Source organism: Sphaeramia orbicularis, chromosome 10 (assembly GCF_902148855.1).
Source record: "Sphaeramia orbicularis chromosome 10, fSphaOr1.1, whole genome shotgun sequence".
In the NCBI taxonomy this organism is placed as follows: domain Eukaryota; kingdom Metazoa; phylum Chordata; class Actinopteri; order Kurtiformes; family Apogonidae; genus Sphaeramia; species Sphaeramia orbicularis.
Window position 1 is genome coordinate 22,307,418 of NC_043966.1, and position 10,445 is coordinate 22,317,862.

A 10,445-nucleotide genomic window follows, 5' to 3' on the forward strand; every position below is an offset into this window, starting at 1 on the left:
CTAATATTGACGGGGTTGTTAGTGTAGCTGCATGGTGCCGTTTTAACATGAAGCTGCATTGAAAGAGTAAGCTTTATTTACTTATTATATTAGTATTTATAGTAATTTATTAGTTGCTATTAACTTTTCATGGGCAGTAGGAAATGTTTGTGGTGGAATAGTTTTTCCACTTACAGACCTGTTTAACTAAAAACGTAAATTATATGAACTTCTGCTACTGTTTTAAACAAGTTTGTGTCCCTGAATTTTACTGTTTGTATTTTATATTTTTCAAACACAGTATGTCCTTATGTAATTTTCAACAACACTCTAGAAGTTAAACCTCCAATACTCTTGAAATTGTTACAAAAACACTTATATCTTTGAATGATATGGTACCAGAAGCAAACACTTAAACAGAATTCACTTAACATCTATATCTCTATCTGTATGTGGATGTTCATCGTCCATACACTCATAGAGGACTGTCAACCTCTTTTGGCTGAGCTTAAGAATTATAAACCAATGCCTTTAACAGTGGCTTTTGTCCAATGTGACTTACAATAAACGCAGTTAGCCTCTAAGGAAAAATAACCACAGTTAGATGTCATCAAAAGTGATGATAGTGCCTCCTACTAAACATTATGTGATCTTTTCAGCATTAACCCGCTGGCCCTGAATGATTCCTCCACCCCCAGGCCATCCTGACTCATCTCCACTGTGTCTCCCAGTGCATCCACGGTCAGTGTGCTTGTATATTGCTGATGCTTACAAGACTTACATGGACTGTTAGCCAGAGATGTCACCTACAAACACACATAACATGCCTATGCACACACATACACACACATGCACTGCACACAATTATCTGAGCATGTGCAATGTTTTTACAGAAAACACTTCAGGGTTTGTGTTTGATAAACAATTCAGTGGAGATAATTAGTTGATAAGCCATCACTTTGATTTACTGCGAGGACTCGACTGCATCTATTGCCTGCAAGCTGAGCCTCACTCACACGCTTTGTATTACCATATGTTAAATTTTTAATCAATTAACGTCCTGAAGGAGAAATGGGAAAGTGCAGCTTCGCTCCAGTGGGAATGTAGGGGCAAGGACAATTGTGTGATATTTGCATATGGCTCATGCTTGCATTCTTGTGCACAGTTCTTAATGTGTGCTTCTATATAGCACGAATGACTGTCGAAAAACTGCTGTCTGCTGATTCTGAAGTAATTAGTAGCTCTGACCACTCCGACAGCTGGCCAATTAAATATGCTTGTGGCTGCTGCTGCTTAATGTGTGTTGGGCTTCACACAGAGGTGTAGATGGGAGGACAAACTCATCTTTTCGTAGTAGAGGGGGAGAGATGCCAGGAAAGCTTGGCTGTGTCTGTATGCTTCTCAACTGGCTGTGTGAGCAGATAAGAAAGGAGGCAGAAGGAGAGCTGCTGATTCTGGGTTTATTCCATGCTCCCCCTTCTCTCGGCCTGTCTTTCTCTGTGCAGCTGCAGGTCTGGGAGCTGACCTGCATTAAGACATCAGAAACTGCCTGACGGGCTAATAGGAACGGTTTTCTAGAGCATCTTCAAAAGCTTGTTAAACTGTGGAGTTTTGGCAGTGATTTAAGGAAATGTGCTATTATGGTTTAAATAGAGTTCACCTAATCTGTGTTGGCAGATTAGAAACGCCTGGACATCACCCAAATGCTTCCTTACTGACAGATATCTCTAGCTACACACTAATGTATTTATTAGACATGTAAAAATGCTGCTTTATGTGCTACTGAAAGAAACTAATGAGCTAACATTTTTAGGCCTATTACTTTTCATTCAGGTGTCATTTTAGAGCATAATGAATGTCTGCAGAGTATATTACTGACATCCTCTCTCTTGATGTAGTTCTGTCCTTTTTTCATGACACATCTTACATTTTTGACTTCCATTTTGCATATGTTGTTCCTGTAAACCGTCTGCTGCTGATGAAAAACATGTCTTTGACTTGGAGTGGTCTAGTCAGTAGACATCTGACAGTGATTTGCTGATCCTGTGGAACAGCATGATGACTCTCATCCTCTAAGGCCACAGGACCCTAAAATGCAGCCAATCACTGCCCCTCAGCATTCTGCTGTTGGCAATTATAGGTCAGTGTGTGTCACGACATCATTGTCTTCCCTTTGAATTCAGCTCCTGCTGCAATCAGTAATGTTCCTCTCTTTGCTTTTTAAAGTGGGACACAAATCCTGTAACAACATTCCCACTGCTTTCTGAATCATAGTTGTTTCTCAAGCTTTTTATTTATTTATTTATTTATTTTAGAAAATCTGTCCCTTGCCAAATTCCTTATAAATGGGACTTAATGCTGCACAAACTTGAACTCATGTAACAGTTTGGAAAGTTTGCTTCTTCTGTTGTCTTTCTTTTTTTTTTCCTTTGTTTGGTTTTGAAAGAGACTCAGATGTCAGATATTTATAAGATCTAGATAAATTCTGTCTGTTTCATCCAGATTACAGAGTTTATGTTAAATTAACCTCTCTGGCTCTTAAAGTGTTGGTCATATCAATACAGTTATCCTATCATTGGAAGTGTAACTTTATGAGAAAACACATGTAGAGATGCTGTAAATAGTATTAAACGCAACTGATTCAAATGCAGTCAGATTTTTAAAACTCAATAGACACCCATACAGTTATTGTAATATTATCAAATTGTTTTGTACCAACAAATAAATCTAATAATCAGTCAACACCTCAAGAATAGAATGTATTTATAAAAAATGTGCTGGTGAAATTCCTTAAGCAAGTCTTGAACTTAAGCAGATTATCCATTATTTCAGTGTGACCCACTCTTCCTACACTTGTTTAACTGGTTGCTCACTTAATTTAGAAAAAAAGGAAAAATACAAGGCTTCCACTGCCTACGAAGCCATGACTTAGTGACACTGAGTTACACTGTCTATTTTCCCAAATGTTAATTAGCAATTAACAATGTTTTATTAATACACAATTAGCAATATTTTATTAACATGTATTGGGCAGTAATTACCCCATCTTAGAAGGGGGCTCGCAAAGGGTACTGTTTTTGGTTTGGTTCGTTTGTTTGTTTGTTAACACTTTAGCAGCAAAACTATTGGTTCAATTCAAACCAAATTGGATTTATAGATTGCCAGTGACTCAGAATAGATGTCATTACATTTTTGGAAAGGTAGGTCAAAGTTAAAATTTTTTATGATTTTTAAAAAAATCTTCCCATTTACTTATTAAGAGGCGAAATACGTGTGAGGGGTGGGGGTTTGTTGTCCCTGGCACCACTTGTTGATTTTTGCAAGTATAGACTTCCTAATGTTTTCAGCAGGATCAGACAAATACATTTACCAGCCTCTCTCAGTAGACTTGACTCCTTTGGGCCTCTTTGAGAACTGGAAAATACCTTGAGGGCAGTGAAGGGACTCATGTTCTTGTCTTTCTTTGTGAGTTTGTAGCTTTTATGTGGTGAAGAGGTTTGGGCCGTTAACGCCTCTGTGGTCGCAAGCTCTCGGAGCAAAGTGACGCCTTCCTGACAAGGTCGGCTCAGCCCTCAGAGACATGGCCTCTTAACTGGCCCTAACAAGATAATAACTCCACACGGTTCCCCTGATCAGCAGCAAATTGTTTCTTTAAAGACTTAGGGTTAGGGGGAGAAGAGGAGTGGGCTTTACTGGACTGACCTTGAATGGTGCTCATCAACGATCCCAGGATGTGTTATCCGATAATCTTTGCCATGCACACTGCTGATAAACATGCCGTTTTGGGTGACACCCTCACTCATTTCCTGGCTTCAAGCACGCCATGCATATATCTAAAACGTGCATTAGGTGATATAGATGAAGATATGCCTATCATTGGAAAATCTCAAGACCAACTGGGCTTGTGTGAATTTAACTTGAAGTTGTTTGCAGGAAAGGTCAACTGGTGTTTACTTCAAGGATGATGCCAATACTGATTATTAATAATCAAGGATAACCAATATTTTGAACTGGTATACAGTCCATGTGCAATAAAATTGAAGATCTTGGTGTAAAACTTTAGAATAATGCTCTGACCCTAAACTTTGTTGAAAGGACATTATTAAGACTTTTCTCACGAGTACACGAAAATTAAATAAAGTGAAAATTAATAAAACTAGTAAATTTTCAATTTGTACTAAAATATAAGTCTCCATATGTATTCTCCATTTAAAAAGACACAAGTGCAGAAAGCAATGAATGGTGACTACAGAAAGAAAGCAGGTGTTCATCCAAATATATCAGAAATTTAAGCAAATTTTCATAAAGTCAACAAAGAACATGGATTGTGATGGTTTTAGATGAGGCATTCCACGCAAGAACATACCTGAGTGATTGATAGAGCAGCTTTAACAAGTGTTTTGTCAAAGCTGGCTTATTTGTTATTCCTGAATCACACTGCTGGTCTGAATTATATAGCATTTTTTCCAAACTCTTCCAGTTGCTTTTCAGAATTTTTCATAGTTTTCCAAAGCTTTGCCAAATATTTGGTCTGCAGTGCTTGATAAATAGTGTTATATGCTGTTGTTTTCCATTTACTATGCCATTTATATTTGCTTCTTGTGTTAATTCAGGGAATGTCGCCATTGTTGGCGTTCCCACAGTTTCTTATGTCTAAACTTAAAATGCAATTATGAAGCAAACATGTGAAGAGAAGTAGCTGCATCATTAGATAAAAAAAAAGTTTAATAGAAATAGAAATTAATAGAAAAATTGCTAAATATAAGACAGTGCTTCAAGGACATGAAGTCTGATGTTATAACCATCCAAACACCAGAAAACATTCTCATAAAATGTCATTGCTCAATAAACAGTTGTACTTTCATTGTAAATAACAGCAGTGCACCAGGGCTTTGTCCAACTTTACAATGTCACATAATCCCAGGCGGGTGTTTTGTTGACCTCCTTATATGTGACTGTAAAGATTTCACGTGCCTACATTTACCTCTCCCATAACCCTAAATTTCTCCCCTGACGACATACCCTCATGTTTGTGTAGGGAGCATGAAGGTATGTGGCCTAAAGGTGCCAACGCTGTGTAAAAGGAAAGGAAGTATCCTCTTGGCCCCAAAAGAGGACACTTAAGGAAGGGCTTAAGGAGGGTAACAGTTTATATCCTGAGTCCATTTGTCATCAGTGTGTAACGTTCTAATGATGGGAAAGTTATGACCCTGATTATATTAGCCTACGGGCCGGTGCACTTACTTTGTTCCTGGCCTGTGAGCTAAAGCTAATATGGCTAAGCTCAGTGTATAGGGTAATCCTGGTGGATGTCTTGGCTTAGTGACAAGAAACTCCAATATTTTAAAGTACGGCATTATGAGATGCTGTTGTCTTGTTCTCCCATTGATGTTTTCAATTATAGTGAATACGCAGACATGTCACCCCCATCGTCTACCAGTTGCCCCCTGCCCTGTGTTTGTGCTGGCTTTGTTTTTATGACCACTTCAATGATCCGTTGCCGCTGGTGTTAACACAGCTGAGGTGCATTATACAGACTGTTGTTCCTGCATTTTACCTGGCTCCAGGCTCTCTTAGCAGTCTTGACTTTTTGTTGCATTCACTTCAGATATCCACATGTACACTGTCTTTCACAAGCACACAGTCAGGTCCATATATATTTGGACCATGACATAAATTTTGTAGTTTTTCCTCTGTACACTGCCACAGTGGATTTGAAGTAAAACAAGGATATAAGATGGGATTGAAATGTGGGCTTTCAGCTTTAATTCACGGGGCTTAACAAAAATATTTCATTAACTGTTTAGGAGTTATGACCATTTTAAACACTGTCTTTTCATTTTCAGAGGCTTCTATAGTTGAATGAAAATCCAATTGTAGTCAATAACTACCTGGATATATGTCATATAAGGAGCTGGCTCTATATGCAAAGTTTGAATTGACCATGGCCACTTTTGTCACTAAAACATTTGACATCAAATGCTCATCATAAAATTTAGGGTAAGACTGATAGTAGAGTTGATTCCCTTTCAGGAAAACACCATTGTTTTAATAGCTATTTGTCAGTGGTGGAATATAACTTGTACTTTTAATGTGACTATAGGTAAGTTCCTTTTTGAATATATTCATCTTATTCAACTTTAAACCTGATATTTCACAAAATCTCAGCGGTAAATAATATGCTTTTTATTCCACCACATTGCATTAGTCTGACATTTTCAGTTATTTTCTTTGTGAAGATAAAAGCATTCCTTTGTATGTTGAGAAAGTCATCCCCCTTCTTAACCTAAATAAACTTTCTGTAACCTTCCTGGTTTCAGAATACATTGTTGCAAAGTTGAAAATGATGCTGTTTTTCTGAGCTCATAAAAAGTTGACTTTGTAGAGATACATGCCTGTCGCAGGACAACACTGGACACGTATGACAATCTCATGGAAGATCATGTTTTGCTGTTGATTAATTTACATATACAGCATATAGAGAAGTTATCCCTTACAGACCTAAAGCTGTTTTTGTGGTGACTTCCAAATGTTTTTTTCTCTACATCTAAGCTATCCTAAGTGATTCATCACTATGTATTATTTTATCCTTGAAAAACAGATATAAATGTAATTTACTGATCATGTAGATGTTCATAAAAGCTCAGACTTAATTCAAAGGTTATTATATTTTGACAAGCAGAAGAAAAACAGACTTTTTCCCGTTGAACATATAATGTGTCTACAACCCCTGCCATTTGTCAAATTACATGGGTTTTGTTGGTGTATTGATTGTACAGAACATAATGGCATTTTCATGTTTGGTGCTGAGACTCTGAATGTCCAAATGGGTCATATCTAAAGCCAGTGAAAAACTGACAAACTGCATTTAACCTCAGTTATTTATCTTTATTTTATTTTTTAACTTGTCCAGCATCATAACAGCAGATTGATGGTCTGGCTGCCTTGTTGTGCTGAACAAATTTGCTTTGCCAAGGGGAACTTCATAAAGTATATAAGGCTCCCCTTGATATTCCACCGTTTTTATTTTGGGTTTTGTTGAACCACATTTTGATGCTGGACCTGACAGGAAAAAGATGGCAGAGACCCTCACACGAGAAAATATCAACAATAATACAACAATAATGACAAATGTAATTATACAATATAATGATAATAACCAACAATAATCCACGACACCCACAGGAACTGAGTGAACTAAAAAAAAAAAAACCATGAACAAAACATCATAAAAAGTTATTTAAATGCATTGACAGGATTAATGGCTCAAAATGCATTGAGCATTTTAGATCAGTGGGTGCTTTTGGTTTCTGTCGACTATTTAGGTCTTTGAGGGTTAATAAACTGCAATGTGCTCAGTCTTGCGCATTGTTATTTTTCATCCATATAGTTTTAAATCAGTCTCTTAATTTCTCTTAATATTATTTTGTCAGTTAGTGTATTCTTTAATGGACAGGATTACCTCAAACACTGCATTAGGACTGTTTACTTACTGCATCTCATCTCCACAGATTAACACCGATATCAACAATTTAAGAAATGCAGTTAAAACTTTCCCAACACCTGCTTGTTACATGTGCACTTAATTTACAGTCCCAGTCTGCACATTCTGTATAATCTGAGTCCACAGAGACCAGGTGTCTGAACGACAGCGGTGAGCTGGATAATATCCATCAGTGTCGGTTTGTCAGTTGGTCTGTGGGCTTTGTTGGTGGTATTGTGGGAGCGCCAACTGCAATAAAGGTTTTTATGATGTGGCAGAAGTGGATTCTGAGCGTCTGTGCCAACAGCGATCCAGATGTTTCTCCCACAGACCGATGTGGTATACATAAAATACATACGTTGAGGTGCAAAAGACACATAGCACTGCATACATCCGATCTGTGAATCTCACCGCTTTCCTTCTTCTTCTAGCTGAAGGCATATTGTCAATAATTTAAAGAACCACAAGAGATTTAGCGGCTGTCTGACACTCATTATCCACAATACCTCACTCATCACATTCTGCCTCTACTTCTCTCTCTTTGTAAGTTTATTCCTGAAGTTTTTGTTGATACATTTTTGACACTTCATTGTATAAGCACATTTAGATTCCCCCAACAGAGATAACAGTGAGGGTATACAATTAAAAGTATAAATGTGCATGTACATAATGTAAAATATTTATAAATAAGTAAAAAAAAATAGAGTAATGCAAACCCCATCATACATTTTTGAAATACTTTCACCATGTTTTTGTGTATATTTTACAAAATGGATGAATTGCTTTTCTCTGAAGATAACAGTCTCTAGTATTTCTAAATTCGATTTTAGATATTTGTTATATTTTAGTTATTTATTTAATTTCATCCTGTTAATCCTGTTCCCATTTGTTGTATGTTTATGGGTACATTGTTTCTGGGTTCATTGTATGATTAAGGGTATGGATTTTCATAACAGTCTGAGGTATTGCTGATTTTCTGTTGTCACTGTATGCATCACCTGTCTGTGAATATACAGGCCAAACCTGCTGAGTTTATGATCAGAAATCCTAGAGATGTATATGATAAAGCAGATACAAGAATCAAACATTTTCACCATGTTTGGTTTTTGGGAGGATCCAAGTGTCATCCAGATAAACCATATTTTCAATAAAATAGACATATTTACGTCATGCTTTGTTCTACTTCATGTGGAGGTATCTCGGCTTCAGTTCGTCTACTATAAGTCTAAATCAGTACACCCTCTTTCTTTTTTTAACAACAAACACAGCTTCTCCTCTCCCTCCCAGCAGTGCACTGGTGACACACATTCCGGCAGTGACAGTGAACAGTGCTGGAGCCACTGTTGTAGATGGACCTTGAACTCTTTAAAGGGACGTCTGGACTCGCAGCAATGACCCACCGGCAGCCCTCGCTGCCCGGCTACAGACTGTAACTCTATAGCCTCATTGTCACGCTCCATATCCTCCCGGTGACCCCGAGCCCAATTATACAGCTGACCCGGGCTTGATGATATAACCTTGGGCGTCTTTTGGGGCTGCGGGAGCTCAAGAGTGCACCTCTTGTCTATCATGACATGTCAGTTCTGCGTGTTAACCAGACACTTCCCTGAGTGGTCCCACAGGGGGTTTGGGAGGAAAAGCGGCTCCCATGCAGGGCCCCGTATATTTCATCACAAGGCTTTGGTTTTAGATTTACAGTATAATGAGAGTTACATGCTTTTATGTTGTAAACATCTAATGTCTAGTCCAGTTGTGTGTTCTTGTGCCTACATAAATATTGCATCCACTTCCTACTAGGGCTGTATTTTACAAGAATTTGGTGATATAACATGTGACATAACTCAGGGGCTTTGATTCAGCATATTACAATACTGTAATAAAGCAGTATTCCCCCAAGAGGCCAAGGTTTCAGTGATTTTATCATGGCTAAGAGGTGTTGGTAGTCACAACACAAAGTGGAGTGTCTGACACCCCCTTAGCCAACCCTACATCACTGTCACAAATGGCTTATTGCTTTATAAAACTGCCACAACATGTACCTGGCAGGAAATAAACACTTAGCCACAAAATACAATAAACATCGATAACAACTAAACTTTGTTGTGCCACGCATTATACTGTAGTTGTTCAGTGACATTTAGCAGAATGGTTGCTAAGGAACTCACTGATGCAGTGACAAGCTGCTTAGAGGCTGAACTGGTTATTTACCTGGATATCACCATTAGCTTAATTGTGCAGTGTTTGAGTAGTGCTTAGTTGTGCTCCTTCCTCTTTACTGGTTCAGGGCTTTGTTTCAGTTGTGCAACACCTGAAGTAATAGAGAATACTTATTTTAGTTTGTGTGATAATAACACTATACAGGCAATTCACATTTCTGCCCCATTACTGATATGATTTGTCTGCCTTTAGGTCGGTATCACTGACTTTTGTACATTTCTCTGAGAAATCAGTGAGGAGTCTACACAGGCACCACAGCTTTGCATCTCCTCAGTTTCATTTATTTTACCATTCTCCTTTCTTTTTTCTTCCTCTTCTATCCTGTCCATCTCTTTTCACCACTCACCCAAGTGAATATTTTAAAACAATCTGTGTATTGATGTAATTGCTCAAAATCCTGCCTAGTCAATCAGAATCTAGAACCAGAACTATCCATTTTATAAAACTTATTTTTTGCAGTCAGATTAGTGGGATCTACATTTGATTTATTAGACTTTATAACATCCTCCTTTCATGAACTGTCACATCTTTCTACTCATTAAAATGATTACTGTGTTATTGAAAATATATCACAAAACATAAAATTATAATACCCCCTTTTGATATGGTCTTAAAGTCCTACTTTCTACTTTGTGTGTAATCGTTTTGGCAAGCACGTTATTCTACAATGATTTTTTAAAAAATGCAAAATGGGATTAGAGCTCCTTAAACAGATTTAATGCAACAGTGAGCACTCCAGAAATGTGAAAGAAAAATATTTGGACAC